At 42.0% G+C, this 10,735-nt stretch overlaps 1 pseudogene; it reads left to right on the top strand.

Moving 5' to 3' along the window:
* The first annotated feature begins 205 nt into the window (after positions 1-205).
* Positions 206-2,386, top strand: LOC109945908 (ABC transporter C family member 10-like; annotated as a pseudogene).
* The last annotated feature ends 8,349 nt before the right edge of the window (positions 2,387-10,735 follow it).

Raw genomic sequence — 10,735 nt, 5'->3', positions numbered from 1 at the left:
CTAGTGAGCATTTATAGAAATTGCAATTTGCATGTATCTTCTGATAATGTTGAATGATAAGTAAAATTATATCCGTGCATGTGCAGGCTTTGTAGGAATGACATTGTCTTGTGGTCTATCCCTGAACAATTCCTTTGTTTTCTCTATCCAAAACCAATGCCAGCTATCAAATTAGATAATCTATGTGGAAAGGGTGAACAAGTACATGGACATACCAAGTGAAGCAGCAGAGGCCATTGAAGAAAATCGACCACACCAAACTAGCCCCAAGTTGGTAGGATGGAGCTTAGAGATTTGAAGGTAATCATATATTGAGAGAACCTAGAGGGGGGGTGAATAGGTGATCCTGTAAAATTCAATAACTAATAGCCACAAAACTTGGTTAAGTGTTAGTATGGCTAAGTATCGAGCTCTTGCGAACACAAGTATCAAAGAAAAACAATCACAAAAGACACGCGAGTTTATCCCGTGGTTCAGCAAGTATAACACTCGCCTACCTCCACTTGTTGCGTCCCAATGGACGAGGGTTGCACTCAACCCCTTTCAAGTGATCCAATGATCAACTTGAATACCATGACTTTTATTTGCTTATCACTTTTCCCGCTCGCGAGGAATCTCCACAAGTTAGAGTCTCTCGTCCTTACAATAAAGATCACGATGAAAGCACAAGAGTAAGGATGGGAAGCAACACACACAAATCCGCAGCAATACACACGCACACAAGCCAAGACTTGAGCTCAAAATGAAGCACAACTAGTTCACTACAAGAACAGAGCTCAAATCACTAACACGGTCGATCAAGTGCGCGGAGACGGAGTGTGGAAGACTTAGAATACTCAAAGTATGCTTGGTTGACTCCTCCATGCGCCTAGGGGTCCCTTTTATAGCTCCAAGGCAGCTAGGAGCCGTTGGAGGCATTCTTGGAAGGCTAATCTTGCCTTCTGTCGGGTGGCGCACCGGACAGTCCGGTGTGCCACCGGACAGCCACTGTTCATGTCCGATGCACGATTTCCTTCCATTCCTGGCGTAGCCGACCGTTGCAACTTCGGGCTGGTTGGCGCACCGGACACTGACCGGTGCCCCCAGTCGACCGTTGGCGCGGGCCACGCGTCGCCCACAGATTGCGCGACCGACCGTTGGCTCACCGGACAGTCCAGTGAATTATAGCCGTACGCCGCCAAAGTTTCCCGAGAGTGGCCAGTTCGCCGGAGACCAGCCTGGCGCACCGGACACTGTCCGGTGCACCACCGGACAGTCCGGTGTGCCAGACTGTGCTGAGTCTTGGCTGCACATAAGTACTCTCTTCCAATCTTTTTCTTTTCCTGTTTCTAGCACTTAGGTAACTTCATTAGTACCCAAAACAAATGTACTAAGTCTAGAAACATAGCTTCTTGTTGATTTGCACTTCATTCATCATTTGGCATATAATAACCCACTTAATATGTGTTGGACACTTAATCACCAAAATATACTAGAAATGACCCAAGGGCACATTTACCTTTCATATATATATATACAAATATTTGCATGTATGCCTTACAATGGAACCTTTTGATATTCTAGGTTCTAGAGAATTAACTCCACTGGTTTTTTGTCCAATAGATCCGATACAGGGAAGATGCTCCTCTTGTACTGCATGGAATCACATGCACTTTCGAAGGCGGGAGATAAGATTGGTATAGTTGGCAAGACAGGAAGTGGGAAGACAACTTTAATCAGTGCATTATTTCATCTTGTTGAGCCAACTAGAGGGAAAATAATTATAGACCCTATAGATATGACCACAATTGGCTTACATGACCTGCGCTCACATTTGTATATCATTATGCAAGATTTGACACTCTTTCGGTGAACCATAAGATATAATATAGATCCTCTTGGGCAGTTTTCGGATCAACATATATAGGAGGTGTCGTGTCTTACAATATGCACAACTATTTATGTTGTTTCTGGGTTCTGGCCCCATTGTATCACTTTAACAGCTCAAACTTCAATGCAATTACTTAAAGTGATTACTTTATGTTCTTGTGCAGGTTCTTGACAAATACCAACTTCATGAAGCTGTCCAGGAGAAAGAACGAGGAGTAGACTCGCTTGGTAGGGCTCCTTGCTACACTGGTACTTTGTTTTCTAGAACCCATAGCAAATCAAGGAATTCTGGACGGTTTTTTCCATTGGCAGACACACACTGAATATAACATTCTATACATGATAGTATGGCATATGTGTTTTGTCTTGTTTATTCTATGTACCGACTGAAAGTTCTTTTTGTATAACAGTGGAGGATGGCTCAAACTGGAGCATGGGTCAGAGGTAGCTCTTCTGTTTGGGACGTGCACAACTAAGAAGATGTCGTGTCTTAGTTCTCAATGAGGCCACGATATAAGTGGCGTTTTTTCAACAAATGATTCATATCACGGAAAGGCTATAGGGGGTAAAATGTTAAAATAGCGGTGACCATTGGATCGTGATTGGAGGGATAAGATCGAAGATGTACTTGTGCACAACAATGTGTATGTGTATACAATACGCTGCCTTTAAAAATTATGGTTCTGACACTGTACAACTGCACACACGTCCCTGCTCCTACGCCCGACTCCTTCGTCGTGTGGGAGGGGCTGAAAGGTGATGGCGGCCGGGGGCAAGAAGACGTCGCTCGAGTTCACATCCGTTGTCTATCATTCAAAATTATATATTGATACTTTAGAAATAATCTCGAGTTTACATTCGTCGTATATCATTTTCAAAATTCTATATTGATTCTTTATAAACAATATGTACAATATTATAATATTTATTCAACATTAGTTTATTCTATTTAGTCACCATATTTATAATAATATTCTATATTTATATTGTCAATATGATATTAGAGTTGCGGTGATATTTTGTCACACAGATTTTATATATTATAGTGATGTTTGTCGTTTCGTATCACGACACAGAGCGGGCAAGAATCGGAAGCCGGCACAGCTAGGGTGGTATCTCAGCACTGAGGCCATCCAGGTTGTCCAATCCCTCAAGCGTGTCGCGCCCCCGCCGCTTCTGTTGCTGCTGTGGTGGAGCCCAAGTTGCGGCGCCTCCTCAAGGCAGACATGGTCGTCGTCTTCTGCGAGTTCCCAGCGCAGGGCGAGGCCCTCCAGGTACGTGCTTATATTTGTGTACAACTGGCAATCTGAAACTTGTTGAGCCTTCACAATATGAAGAAACAATGGTAGGTGTACTAATGATATTATGGTATTGTTACTCTAAAGGAACAATATGTTCAGTATGTGTTGAGGTGATGCAACTTCTATTTGTTTCAGGTGATATGTGCAACACCTGTTCACATTGGTGAGCACAACACTTGCTTCAGCTATAGGGTTTTGTATTTTTTGTATAAAGCATACATGTGCATTGGTCAGCATGTGTCATGTATCTTTTCCAGTACATAGCATACATGTAACGTGTGATCAAAATTTCTAGCCTTCAACTCTACTTTTTTAGCATTATGGTTACCTTGGAAGAACTTGTTAAGCTATGTGTGGTATATGTGTGGTATGCAGTGTGCCTTCTTCCAACAAGTGGGTTAGGTTCAGCGCCAAGTATTTAGAGTATACTTAAGCAAACAACATGCTCTTCCTCTCCTCATCACAATATGTTGATTGGATTAGATTTCATTTTGGCATATTTTTAAAATATTTGTCTGGCTGGCAACACCATCTGGAGCCCTTTCGTGAACCAGCATGAGCGGACAACACTGGTAGGTAGTCCACATGCACAAAAGAGGAAAATTGGTCTTTTTTCCTTCATGATTTAATTATTGTGTCTTCACATATACACGATTGAAATTGTCCTCCATTAAAACTCTTTTGGTATACATGCATACTGAGAAGTTGTCATATTTTCTATAATTTTATAACTACTAATTATCGAATAATGTTTTAGGGACCGTTTGTTTTCCTTCATTTTGAGAATCAAAATCTAAGTAATGGAGTAGGCTATCTTTTTAGAATGTGACATTCTATAACTTTCCAAAATTTATATATAAGCTTATCTCAAATTCATAGGGTAAGAGATGTAAATTGATTATATAGATTTACATGCTACTTTCCTAATGTACAACTTATAACGCACTCGTCTATTGCTTCTCTATAGTATAAATATAGCGTATAACTATCTCTCTTATATGATTTAGGATAATATACAAATATATTATATGTACAAATATATTAACTTAATTAGTTTTGTCTAAATTATAATTAGTAGAATGAAATTTAATTCCAACCAAACAAATGGGCCTTAGTGATTTTTTTGATAGTTTTGAGATCTGTTTATGTATGGCTAGGATGACAAATGGATTACGAAATCTTTTCTCATAATAATATAACATACATTTGTACATAAGTTATCATAATATTATATGTTTCCGTTGCAATGCACGGGCACTCACCTAGTATGAAATTATGAGTACTATTACACTTTTCTAGTGTTAAATTGGTCTAAAATTAATTAACAATCGGTTATATTGTTATATACATATGTATATTATTTTTTGTATGGCTCGCGGGCTAAACGAGCCGAGCCAAATTGATTCTATGGCTCGGTTCCTTAACAAGCCATACCGAGCCAACTCGTTAACTTATGGTGTGTTTGGTTTGTGGAGTCACTCTATGCTTCATGAGGTGATGCATCATAAGTTCATTCCATCAATTTTGGTGGAATCAACCCACTCTTCATGTATATACTAATTATTAGCTTATGAGGAATGAGGTGGTGATGGATCAACCCATTTTATTCCACAAACCAAATAAAAAAGTGAGTAGTGAGAAGAAGATGGATCACTTCATTCCTCAAACCAAACACACTCTTATCGAGCTGACTCGACATCCTACATAGGGAAAACTCGTTATTTACTTGTTCGTTTTTCCTCCTAAAAACATGAAAGTCGCCTAGAGGGGGGTGAATAGGGCGAAACTGAAATTCTCAAAAATAATCACAACTACAAGCCGGGTTAGCGTTAGAAATATAATCGAGTCCGCGAGAGAGGGTGCAAAACAAATCGCAAGCGAATAAGGAGTGAGACACGTGGATTTGTTTTACCGAGGTTCGGTTCTCGCAAACCTACTCCCCGTTGAGGTGGTCACAAAGACCGGGTCTCTTTCAACCCTTTCCCTCTCTCAAACGGTCCCTCGGACCGAGTGAACTTTTCTTCTCAATCACTTGGAACACAAAGTTCCCACAAGGATCACCACAAGATTGGTGTCTCTTGCCTTAATTACAAGTGAGTTTGATCGCAATGAAGAATCAAAGAAAGAAGAAAGCAATCCAAGCACAAGAGCTCGAAAGAACACAAGCAAATCTCTCTCACTAATCACTAGGGCGTTGTGTGGAGTTTGGAGAGGATTTGATCACTTGGGTGTGTCTAGAATTGAATGCTTAGAGCTCTTGTAAGTGGTTGGAAGTATGAAAACTTGGATGACTTGAATGTGGGGTGGTTGGGGGTATTTATAGCCCCAACCACCAAACTAGCCGTTTGGTGGTGGCTGACTGTCGTATGGTGCACCGGACAGTCCGGTGCACACCGGACATGTCCGGTGCGCCATCCACGTCACCAGGCCATTGGGATTCGACCGTTGGAGCTTCTGTCTTCTGGGCCCGCCTGGATGTCCGGTGGCGCACCGGACATGTACTGTAGAGTGTCCGGTGCGCCACTACGCGCGTGCCTGACTTCTGCGCGCTCTGGCGCGCATTAATTGCTGTTGCAGGTGACCGTTGGCGCGAAGTAGCCGTTGCTCCACTGGCTCACCGGACAGTCCGGTGTACACCGGACATGTCCGGTGAATTATAGCGGATCAAATTCCTGAGGCTGGCGAGTTCCAGAGCCGTTCTTCCTTGGAGCACCGGACACTGTCAGGTGTACACCGGACAGTCCGGTGAATTATAGCGGAGCGCCTCTGGATTTTCCCGAAGGTGAGGAGTTCAGCGTGAAGTCCCCTGGTGCACCGGACACTGTCCGGTGGTGCACCGGACAGTCCGGTGCGCCAGACCAGGGCACACTTCGGTTATCCCTTTGCTCTTTTGTTGAACCCAATACTTAGTCTTTTTATTAGCTAAGTGTGAACCTTTGACACCTGTATAACTTATACACTAGAGCAAACTAGTTAGTCCAATTATTTGTGTTGGGCAATTCAACCACCAAAATCAATTAGGAAAATAGGTGTAAGCCTAATTCCCTTTCAATCTCCCCCTTTTTGGTGATTGATGCCAACACAAACCAAAGCAAGTATGGAAGTACATAATTGAACTAGCTTGCATAATGTAAGTGCAAAGGTTGCTTGGAATTGAGCCAATATAAATACTTATAAGATATGCATGGATTGTTTCTTCATTTTTAACATTTTGGACCACGCTTGCACTACTTGTTTTGTTTTTGCAAATTCTTTTGTAAATCCTTTTCAAAGTTCTTTTGCAAATAGTCAAAGGTAAATGAATAAGATTTTGCGAAGCATTTTCAAGATTTGAAATTTTCTCCCCCTGATTCAAATGCTTTTCCTTTGACTAAACAAAACTCCCCCTAAATAAGATTCTCCTCTTAGTGTTCAAGAGGGTTTTGATATATCAATTTTGAAATGCTACTTTCTCCCCCTTTTGAACACAATAAGATACCACTTTTAAATTTATCAATTGTGAATCATACCAATTGAAAAACTCTTTTTAAAATTAGGTGGTGGTGCAGTCCTTTTGCTTTGGGCTAATACTTTCTCCCCCTTTGGCATGAATCGCCAAAAACAGAGTCATTAGAGCCCTTAGAAATACTCTCTCCCCCTTTGGTTATAAATAAGTGAGTGAAGATTATACCAAAGACGGAGTCCTTTTCTCCCCAAAGATGGAGAATTGCTCGGAGTGACGGCGAAGGATGAGTTACGGAGTGGAAGCCTTTGTCTTCGCCGAAGACTCCAATTCCCTTTCAATACACCTATGACTTGGTTTGAAATAGACTTGAAAACACATTAGTCATAGCATATGAAAGAGATATGATCAAAGGTATATAAATGAGCTATGTGTGCAAATCAACAAAAGAAGTTCCTAGAATCAAGAATATTTAGCTCATGCCTAAGTTTGTTAAAAGTTCGTTCATCAAGAGGCTTGGTAAAGATATCGGCTAATTGATCTTTAGTATTAATGTATGAAATCTCGATATCTCCCTTTTGTTGGTGATCCCTTAAAAAGTGATACCGAATGGCTATGTGTTTAGTGCGGCTATGCTCAACGGGATTATCCGCCATGCGGATTGCACTCTCATTATCACATAGAAGGGGAACTTTGGTTAATTTGTAACCGTAGTCCCTAAGGGTTTGCCTCATCCAAAGTAATTGTGCGCAACAATGGCCTGCGGCAATATACTCGGCTTCGGCGGTAGAAAGAGCTACGGAATTTTGCTTCTTTGAAGCCCAAGACACCAAGGATCTTCCCAAGAACTGGCAAGTCCCCGATGTGCTCTTTCTATTGATTTTACACCCCACCCAATCGGCATCCGAATAACCAATCAAATCAAATGTGGATCCCCTAGGATACCAAAGCCCAAACTTAGGAGTATACACTAAATATCTCAAGATTCGTTTTACGGCCGTAAGGTGAGCTTCCTTAGGGTCGGCTTGGAATCTTGCACACATGCATACGGAAAGCATAATATCCAGTCGAGATGCACATAAGTAGAGTAAAGAGTCTATCATCGACCGGTATACCTTTTGATCAACGGATTTTCCTCCCTCGTCGAGGTCGAGATGCCCATTGGTTCCCATGGGTGTCTTGATGGGTTTGGCATCCTTCATTCCAAACTTGCTTAGAATATCTTGAGTATACTTTGTTTGGCTTAGGAAGATGCCTTCTTGGAGTTGTTTCACTTGAAATCCTAAGAAATACTTCAACTCCCCCATCATAGACATCTCGAATTTTTGTGTCATGATCCTACTAAATTCTTCACATGTAGACTCGTTAGTAGACCCAAATATAATATCATCAACATAAATTTGGCATACAAACAAGTCATTTTCAAGAGTTTTAGTGAATAAAGTAGGATCGGCCTTTCCGACTTTGAATCCATTAGTGATAAGAAAATCTCTAAGGCATTCATACCATGCTCTTGGGGCTTGCTTGAGCCCATAAAGCGCCTTAGAGAGTTTATACACATGGTTAGGGTACTCACTATCTTCAAAGCCGGGAGGTTGCTCAACATAGACCTCTTCCTTGATTGGTCCATTGAGGAAGGCACTGTTCACGTCCATTTGGTAAAGCTTGAAGCCATGGTAAGTAGCATAGGCTAATAATATTCGAATTGACTCAAGCCTAGCTACAGGTGCATAGGTTTCACCGAAATCCAAACCTTCGACTTGGGAATATCGCTTGGCCACAAGTCGAGCTTTGTTCCTTGTCACCACACCATGCTCATCTTGCTTGTTGCGGAAGACCCATTTGGTTCCTACAACATTTTGATTAGGACGTGGAACTAAATGCCATACCTCATTCCTGGTGAAGTTGTTGAGCTCCTCTTGCATCGCCACCACCCAATCCTAATCTTGAAGTGCTTCCTCTATCCTGTGTGGCTCAATAGAGGAAACAAAAGAGTAATGCTCACAAAAATGTGCAACACGAGATCTAGTGGTTACCCCCTTATGAATGTCGCCGAGGATGGTGTCGACGGGGTGATCTCGTTGGATTGCTTGGTGGACTCTTGGGTGTGGCGGCCTTTGTTCTTCATCCTCCTTGTATTGATCATTTGCATCTCCCCCTTGATCATTGCCGTAATTTTGAGGTGGCTCATTTGCTTGATCTTCTACTTCATCAACTTGAGCTTCATCCTCATTTTGAGTTGGTGGAGATGCTTGCATGGAGGAGGATGGTTGATCTTGTGCATTTGGAGGCTTTTTGAATTCCTTAGGACACACATCCCCAATGGACATGTTCCTTAGCGCGATGCATGGAGCCTCTTCATCACCTATCTCATCAAGATCAACTTGCTCTACTTGAGAGCCGTTAGTCTCATCAAACACAACGTCACAAGAAACTTCAACTTGTCCAGAGGACTTGTTAAAGACTCTATATGCCCTTGTGTTTGAATCATATCCTAGTAAAAAGCCTTCTACAGTCTTAGGAGCAAATTTAGATTTTCTTCCTCTTTTAACAAGAATAAAGCATTTGCTACCAAAGACTCTAAAATATGAAATATTGGGCTTTTTACCGGTTAGGAGTTCATAAGATGTCTTCTTGAGGATTCGGTGTAGATATAACCGGTTGATGGCATAGCAGGCGGTGTTGACCGCCTCGGCCCAAAACCGATCCGATGTCTTGTACTCATCAAGCATGGTTCTTGCCATGTCCAATAGAGTTCGATTCTTCCTCTCCACTACACCATTTTGTTGTGGCGTGTAGGGAGAAGAGAACTCATGCTTGATGCCCTCCTCCTCAAGGAAGCCTTCGATTTGAGAGTTCTTGAACTCCATCCCATTGTCGCTTCTAATTTTCTTGATCCTCAAGCCGAACTCATTTTGAGCCCGTCTCAAGAATCCCTTTAAGGTTTCTTGGGTATGAGATTTTTCCTGCAAAAAGAACACCCAAGTGAAGCGAGAATAATCATCCACAATAACTAGACAGTACTTACTCCCGCCGATGCTTATGTAAGCGATCGGGCCGAATAGGTCCATGTGTAGGAGCTCCAGTGGCCTGTCGGTTGTCATGATGTTCTTGTGTGGATGATGGGCACCAGCTTGCTTTCCTGCTTGGCATGCGCTACAAATCCTGTCTTTCTCAAAATGAACATTGGTTAATCCTAAAATGTGCTCTCCCTTTAGAAGCTTATGAAGATTCTTCATCCCAACATGTGCTAGTCGGCGATGCCAGAGCCAGCCCATGTTAGTCTTAGCAATTAAGCAAGTGTCGAGTTTAGCTCTATCAAAGTTCACTAAGTATAGCTGACCCTCTAACACTCCCTTAAATGCTATTGAATCATCACTTCTTCTAAAGACAGTGACACCTACATCAGTGAATAAACAGTTGTAGCCCATTTTGCATAATTGAGATACGGAAAGCAAATTGTAATCTAATGAATCTACAAGAAAAACATTGGAAATAGAGTGGTCTGGTGATATAGCAATTTTACCCAATCCTTTGACCAAACCTTGATTTCCATCCCCGAATGTGATAGCTCGTTGGGGATCTTGGTTTTTCTCATAGGAGGAGAACATCTTCTTCTCCCCTGTCATGTGGTTTGTGCACCCGCTGTCGATTACCCAGCTTGAGCCCCCGGATGCATAAACCTACAAAACAAGTTTAGTTCTTCACTTTAGGTACCCAAATGGTTTTGGGTCCTTTGGCATTAGATACAAGAACTTTGGGTACCCAAACACAAGTCTTTGACCCCTTGTGCTTGCCCCCAACATATTTGGCAACTACCTTGCCGGATTTGTTAGTCAAAACATATGATGCATCAAAAGTTTTAAATGAAAGGCTATGTTCATTTGATGCACTAGGAGTTTTCTTCTTAGGCAACTTAGCACGGGTTGGTTGCCTAGAGCTAGATGTCTCACCCTTATACATGAAAGCATGGTTAGGGCCAGAGTGAGACTTCCTAGAATGAATTCTCCTAATTTTGTCCTCGGGATAACCGGCAGGGTATAAAATGTAACCCTCGTTATCCTGAGGCATGGGAGCCTTGCCCTTAACAAAGTTGGACAATTTCTTAGGAGGGGCACTAAGT

The sequence above is a fragment of the Zea mays genome, chromosome 4 (genome assembly GCF_902167145.1).
Source record: "Zea mays cultivar B73 chromosome 4, Zm-B73-REFERENCE-NAM-5.0, whole genome shotgun sequence".
NCBI classification, from domain to species: Eukaryota; Viridiplantae; Streptophyta; class Magnoliopsida; order Poales; family Poaceae; genus Zea; species Zea mays.
This window is presented reverse-complemented; position numbering and strand designations above follow the sequence as displayed.